The sequence below is a fragment of the Pithys albifrons genome, chromosome 9 (genome assembly GCF_047495875.1).
Source record: "Pithys albifrons albifrons isolate INPA30051 chromosome 9, PitAlb_v1, whole genome shotgun sequence".
NCBI lineage: Eukaryota > Metazoa > Chordata > Aves > Passeriformes > Thamnophilidae > Pithys > Pithys albifrons.
Window position 1 is genome coordinate 11,522,732 of NC_092466.1, and position 7,916 is coordinate 11,530,647.

General features: G+C 44.4%; 1 protein-coding gene across 5 annotated transcripts in view; it reads right to left on the reverse strand.

The window, feature by feature from the left end:
- Window positions 1-7,086, reverse strand: part of ADD3 (adducin 3) — a 96,523-nt gene extending 89,437 nt beyond the window's left edge. For 2 of the 5 annotated variants that reach the window (XM_071563437.1, XM_071563431.1), the window contains exon 1: window positions 6,724-6,815. The gene's annotated coding sequence lies outside the window, so the exon portion shown is untranslated. Of the gene's footprint in view, window positions 1-5,935; window positions 6,038-6,723; window positions 6,816-7,067 lie in introns of those variants that run through there. The other 3 variants (XM_071563434.1, XM_071563436.1, XM_071563432.1) reach the window with 3 other exon arrangements.
- Window positions 7,087-7,916: the final 830 nt, after the last annotated feature.

Sequence of the window (7,916 nt, forward strand, 5' to 3'; positions counted from 1 at the left end):
AAAGTATTTAAAACAAGTTTGAAACAGAGGGAAAAAAAAAAAGGAGAGGGGGACCCTGACTGCCAGATTATTGGGTTTGGTTTCTGCTTTTTGATTATTTTTTTTAAATTACTTTAAAACACCACAAATTTCAAAGTATTTGCAAATTCTTCTGTGTATTTATTTACTTATTTTTATGCTTAATACCAGACCTATGATTTTGACAAGGTTGGTAAGGAACAAGACAAACACTTAAAGAGAGCTTTGCTGGTTACAGACATACTTGGCTTTACAAAACATGGTAAAAGCCATTATTAAAGTATGCATCACAAGTTCTTTCTTCTTCAGCTGCTCAGGGTTAAATCTCTGCAATAAAAATATTTATGAAAATTTGACTGAAAGATCTACTTTGGACACTTTGTCTTAGAAGATGGAGTTTTTTTGTTCCAAATCATGCACACGCAAAGTTATCTGCCAAGCTCCCCAACTGTGTCACTCCAGTCCTTAAGCCATTTAACAGAGAACATGCATGTGTCCTTTGAATGCCAAGTCAGCTACGTGTAAAAGACAAATAGCTCTGTATAGCCAGCCCATAACAATCAGCATGTCAGTAGGAAATCTAATTTGTATTCATTATTATATCCATTGATGGGAATGGGGGCGGCGGGGGGGGGGGGGGGGAATATGACACATACCCACAAATTCTTTTACAACCTCAATAACTTCAGTAATAAGAAAGTTATACAGCCTTTGCCTGAAAATACAGTTTGCCCTAAGGGGGAACTGTAAGTAAGTAGTAAGTGAATTAAAGTCACTGAACATCTTTGCTTCTGCTCTCACTGCTGGGACAAAAAATATTTGAGGTACCAGAAGACTTTTGACTTTGCATATATTTTTAGACATATTTAGGCATTTAACGACAGTTGCAATTGAAAGCCAGAAACTGTACAGGCTAACTGTTAACTCTACAAAGACAATTAACCCTTGACTGCATATTTAGTACAATGCTTCATTTGCAATCAAAATCTGAAACAGAACGATGGGCTTATTGTGGGCACAATTTAACCATGATAACAGAAATATCTATTAAACTAGTTATTCATTTATTATGACAGCAAGGCTACATCAGAAGGGCTAATGTATTCGGTTAACAAAGGAATGCCAGGTATTAGTTTTATACACAGCTTCTTGCATCTAAAATCTCAGAACCTCCACAGAAATGACAGATGATACAACTGAAAATAAGCATACAGAACACTTGATCTGACCTTCCACGGGCTACTTGTATCATGCAATCTCCAAATACAAACTGTATGTTCCAAGAACAAAGTTTTTAAGTTTGGTTTTGGTGGTTTAGGATACACAGGAAATATGGTATATTGTCTGGTGTGCAGCAGTAATAGGTATATTAAAAGATAGCTTGCTTAAATTGTGTTTTAGCACTGACCAGGAGACTGGAGAAATGGTTATACAATTCATTAGCACTCCTAAAAGCGGCTGTGTTTCTGAGTCAGGAAAACACAAAGGTACTTGTGAGGTCAGTACTTTTGAGTCATTGTATTCAGTTCTAGACAGAGCTGGATGCACTGCCTAGCATTGTCCACTGTTTCCGTCCCAAAATCCTATTTTCAATTTCACCTAATTTTTCATATGACAGGCTGAAGGTTGCCTCTGCTAAGTATCTGCTAGATGTGAAGCACATGAGCCAAAACTTCTACTCTTCCTAACATCCAGGCTCCTAAGTGTACTTTTCAATGCTGAACTTTCATTTTCATTTCTAAATGCAGGGTATTTTCTTTGGAAAGCACTTCCCAGCTTTCAAATACTTGACTCAGTGGCCTTACTGATGCTTCTTATAAATAAGGAGTTTTTTTGTATATCCATCCATAAAGACTAAACTGCTAAGGAGCGCTGGGATATTGGATTGTATGAAATAACACACTAATATCAGCAATCTCTCTGAACCCAACCAATTTATAACTCACACTCCTCTAGAAATGATTTATTTGAATCACACAGACAACTTCAGTACCAAATTGCTTCCACAGCATTTTGCCAAGACTTCTAGAGCTGTCAAAAAAAGTCAGCCTACATTTGGAGGGGGGAATAATACATATTTCAAATTCTATTTTTCTTGCCTTGTTTTGACTGTATTGGAACAATTAAGCAAGCTTTATATCCATTAAGCAAGCTTTCCTACTTTGCAGTCTATTTACCATCAGAAGGACATGCACAGGTTGGGTGGTAAAGCATCCTGCTTCCAGGACTGACATTTACTGCACTTCTGCAAACACAAGATGCAAATCCACGTGGCTTCTAAACTATGCTGTATTTAGTGTAACAGCTATGGAAGATATGCAGAGGAATGTTTGTTTTCAAGAATCATATGAACACTTAAATATATGCATTAATTTAAAAAAAGTTTGAGACCAGTTAGTATAGGTATAGATAAAGACAACAAGCAGAGATTTTCAAAGCAATTCCAAGAATCCTCTTAGTTTGGCCAACACAGCAGCAAGTTCAGCTCTTGGCTGAAGTGCCAGCTGCCAGTAACGCCAGCACTGTGCAGTGCTCGTTCAGGCCAGCACAGCAACAATAGAACAGCAGCAAACTGCTGTCAAATCCATGGTATTCAAGACTTGCCACGTACTTCAGCTGGAGAAGTAACTTCAGGAGGTTCCTACTGCACAAGGGAAAAGGGATTTACCAGCTGTTAGCTGCTGTGGGTCAAGGAAACAATGTGAAATGCTACAAAGTGAGCTGGAGCTCTCACAGCAGTTCGTGATTTACTGATCTGCACCTCAACCTGCTGACTCACATGAAAACTGCCTTCTGCTTTGATGTCACTTAGATTTTAATGTTAAACAATACAAGGCAAGCAAAGTTTCTTTCTAGCCAAGACCAGAACAGTTTAAGAGACTGGGACAATGAATGAGACCATTATAATATTTCCCTAATTAGCACTTTAACAGCTGATTGCATCCTTGTTAAGCAGAACCGACACTACTACCATAAGACACAAACTAAATTTAATATGCTCCCAGAGTCTTAAGTAACTAGGTACCTACATTACAATCAACAAACTGTAATGATTCAGGGGAGACTAAAACAATCAGGAGCCATCACCCTCATGTGGAGGTCTGAAGCTCTCAAGTCTTCTTTCATTACACAACTTTTCAATTAATCTGTAGAAAATCTCAATCTTTTAGCAATCAACATTTTTCAATTTACTCTAGATTTTGAAGTGAGCTCTCCCCTTGCCCTAGCCAAGATTAAGAGCATACTATAACAAAAGATACCTTTTTATCTAACCAATTAATTGAAATCTGTTTTTCCTAACTATTAGCGTGGACCACAAATTGTCCACAAAACAGCCACATACTTCTTCAGTTATCTTTAAAAGAAATCCCTCAATCTCATTTGTGATGATGTACAATGACATGTGTTATCTTGAACACAGAAAAAAAACCAGTGTTGGCCCATATGCCAAGTGACTCAAAGTTAATATAGAAGCAGAGTAGACTCTGTGGGCAGACAGAGCTAATATTAACACACAATGACTAAGTTACTGCCTGTTCCCTAAGGGTCAAGTAGGTTTTATTCATCTTCATCTGCCAAAAAATGCTACACAAAAGACAACTACCCTCCAAGAACCCTACCAGAAGCCACACCACCATCTACCACCATCACTCATACAGCAACAGGAATTTCAAAACATAGCTTGAAGAAAAGCCTGTGATGTAATGGGAAGCAATGTTATTAAATAATATAGATTGCATTCTTTTAAGTCAATACCAAAACAATGACTGCCTCAGTTTTTGAAAGAGCAGCACTATGAAAATGCAGAATTGATTTACAAGGGGAATAATAGCCAGAGGTTACTATGGCTGCTAAAGTTACAGAGCATTTTTTAAGGAAACTAAATTTTGTATCGAGTTTTAAAAAAGCTAGGAAAGGCAATTTTATGCATCATCTCAAAGTCACACAAGTTATTCTCATAAATTAAATTGTTCTTTTAAAAGCATCATCCTTCCAACACCATCCACAGCATGGCAAGGACATTTGCTGCAGTTTTAGCTAGCAACAATGACTTTAAAAGGGGATAAACTAGCAGCCTTTTGCCTTCTTTCATTTCAGTTTTTGATCCGTAAAACATTCCCCTTACGAAAGGAAACAAACTAATGTTGGCCTGCCTTGAAATAGTTTTCATTTTTCATCTCTTACACATTAATTTCTCATGATTTTCACAGCAAACAGACTCTTATGCCAGGTCATTGGCCTGTAACAAGTGGAGCTGAACAAAAGCAGGCAGCCTCGCCTGCAATGTCACCTCTAACATCACATGCAACAGGGACCATTCCAGCACAGCTTCAGCAAGCCCAGCTCAGCTCAGCCAGCCCTGTTGAACAGCCCACTGATTTCATTACCAGCAAAGGGTCACCAGAAGAGTTGCAGTACATCTCACTGACCGACACAGCCAGACAGTCCCATTCACCCAGATCGCTCCGGTCCAACCACTCTACAAGCAGTGCAAAGCCTCTGGCATGAGAGGCACCACCTGGACCTTCCCCTTGGGTTAGATGATCATGGTGTACATGACAGCATGACTGCACCACCCTAAAAAATCACCATTTCCTTAAATAAAAATGTCAGCTGTCTCAATCCTCAGGCAAGAGTCAAGGATAATGACTGATTTAACTAAGAGACCATTAAATCCCCAGATATCCTAAAGCATAGCAGCACTCCATCTATTGGTCAGGAATTAAGGACATGCTTAATCATCATCATCATCATCATCATGCACTAACCTCTATCATTAAACAATCAACCTCCAAACAGTCCACCTGTTCCTGCTCGGGGCTTCACATGCTCCCAGAGAAAAATAAGCTCAAATAATGTCTTCTGAAAAAAACCCCACGAGTATCACCAAAAGTGTTACATGACAATATCCAAAGTTAAAACTGGTACACTCTATTAATCACACAATTATCATTTTGTTTCACCAAGAAACACATGCACTCCTTACTCCCAGCAGCATTGAGGAGCTTGTCCAAAGAGCTCATGCTGTTCCCAGAGTTGACACTTTCTTTCCCTGTAAGTACTGGATGCCACCAAGGAGGCTTGTACAATTCATTCACACACAGTTTCCATCCAGCAAGGCCACCTCAGTGGCTGGATGTGCAGTCCTGAGAACTCCCTGGTACAAAGTGAACCCTGGCAGGGAGGCAAAAGGGAGTCTTTCACAGCAGATCTGCTGTCAAAGCAGGCACGTGCAGAACTGCCCTGTCTTGCACTGCTCCCCCCAAAAGCCAACACCATCCCTTCCCAGCTGATCACACACATTGCCACACCTGCACTTTATTCCAGTCACCAGCAACTGGATCAGAAGGCAAGTGAGACAGCCTAAAACTGCCCCAGGCCCACCAAAGTCCTCTTTTGAAGGATGAGGTCACCTTTATCAGACTTCATTCCACTGGAACCAAAGCTCATTTAAGCAGCAACTTCTCCCACACAACTCAGCAATTCCATACATTCATGCTTTTATAACCCTTGGCCAACTATTTTTTGCCCAGATATTCATTGCCATTGATTTTATCTATTTGTTTTAAAACTAACTCCTCCACATAGTGGCACCATGCAGATGAGGCACAAGCCTACACATTCTTCCTCTGCTTGGTATCACATCACTGCCCTCCAGACATAACTCCAGAACCTGTGAATGAAAACCAGCAGATTCAGGCGCAACCTCCCTGTAACTTAACAATGCTGCGAAGACAGAAAAAGAGGAAACCCAGGTCCATGTTCTACTGTCCTTACACAGCTATTCCAAGGCTCCCCTGCTAAAACCACATCTGGCCACGCAGACTGTGCCTGTCCTGAAGTCTGCAGTGAACACTGAAAGGTAACTCCGCTCCGAATTCCTAAATAAGCTTTATAATACGAAATGAAAACTGACCTAACACCGAGGAACAAACTTCCAAGAGGCCCGTCATAAATCATCATTTCTGGAGCCTAAAGTTCAAGGCAGCAATCCTGAATTTCCTCTTCGCTAACACAAACACGGAACGGCAATAATTCCAAACTGGGAGCAGAACTGGGGACCGCGAGGCCACGGCGAGCCCGCAGCAGCGAGCGTGGCGGGGCTGATGCTGGTCACGCCGGTGGGTCCGCGCTGCCGTGACTGGAATGCGTGTGCCCGCACAGGGAAAGCGCATTCCCGGGCTCTCCGCACCGCGACCCACGGCAAAGGTGCAGCTGGGCGCGCTAAACGTTCAAAAAGCCTAAATAATGTCAATTGCAGTTAAGTTTCCCGAGACGCACAGGGAGTCCGCAGCCGTGCGGTGGAGCAAGGGCAGTCCATAGTTACAGCAAATACTCGCAAGGTTTTATTTGATTAGCGGACTTTCGGGGCAGAGGCGCATTATTTAAAGCCCCGTCCTCCTGCCCAGCCCGGTGCGGAGGCAGCACTGCAGCATCCCCCGGACCAGAGCGCTGCGCAGACCCGCGGGCCGGTCCCCCCCGTTCCCATGGGCAGCGGGTCCCGCTCCCCGGCCCATCCCATCCCATCCCGCCGCGGCCGCGCTCCCCCCGCAGCGCCGGAGCGGCTGCGGCATCGCGGGCAGCGGTCGGGGCCTCCAGCGCCGCCACCGCCCCCTGCCTCGGTCCCGGCTGCGGGGCGGCCACAGCCTCGGTTCGGTGGGGAGGCAGATTCCCCGCTCCGTGCCGGCCCCGCGGCAGCTTTACCTCGGCGGGCCCGCGCCTTTGTGCTGCAGTCAGTCCATCCCTGCGCGCCGGCGGCGGGAGCGCCAGCAGCACCGCGGGAGCAGGCGGGGAAAGGGGCGGCGCACTATGTGGCAGGAAGGGACACCTGGGCTCCTCCTCCCGCGCCCGCCCGCCCGCAGTGGATCACTATCTGGCAGCGAGCGGGGACTCGTCCGCCGCCTTTCCCCAGCCGCCCCTCGGCCAAGCTGGAAGGGCTGCCAGCCCTCCTCGCCCTCCGCCGGCTTCCAACTTGGCCGAGGGGCGGCGGCAACGCCAGTGTCCTCCGCCCCGGCTGCCGTCCATTGTTGTCCCGCGCTCGGCTGTACCTGCAGTGCGGGGCTGGAGCATCGTCTCGAGGGGCCGTGCGGCGGGAGATGCGCTCCGCGGTGCCGGGGCACGGCTCCGACCGCAGTGGGGGATACAGGGAGGTGCATGTGGGAAAAATGAATAAAGAAACCTCCCCCAAACAAAAAAGCACCAACAAAACACACCCCCCTTGATTTGAAGTTGAATTTTGAGAGATTTAAACAGTTGTTGGGGCTGAAAGGCAGCAGAAGGCTCCTCCAGATGGCTCGTGCTGCTCAGGAGTAGACTTGTGTACTGAGAACGGCCCTGAGTAAAAAAAGCTGCACAAAATGCCAAAGTCATCATGGCAAACACTGTTTTCTTTCTGTATCTTTCTCCTTTTCCTTTTCTTTCTGTAATCGTTCTGATTTGCAGCTGAAATAATCCCTGTCTTGGTACCCCACCCAAAGTTATTTGGTTTCTCAGTTTCAGAGCTGGTTTAGTTACACCTGAGCAGTTCTGACCAGACATTTGAAGTCAAAGAAGCACTGTGTGATAGTTCTCCCTTATATGAAAAAAAAAAAGAGAAAAGTTTTGTTTTAATTATTTCTAAAACTCAGAAGTCCTCAAGTCCAACAAGTCCTCCTGATTCAGGCTATGAATGGATTACAAGCAGGATCAAGAAGAAACTTTCTAAAATATGCTTGAAAGGCTCAAAAGGTCCCTTTGAAAGCAGCAATACTTCTTACAGGTGTAATATTACACACAGTAACTAACTTAATGTAGGTTCAGAACAAACGCTTTTAATTCTGCATACTTGTCACTTTCAAGGAGTCCCTCCCCTCGGGGATTGTGGTCATGGGGAAATGAGCAGGACTGGAGAAAGGGCT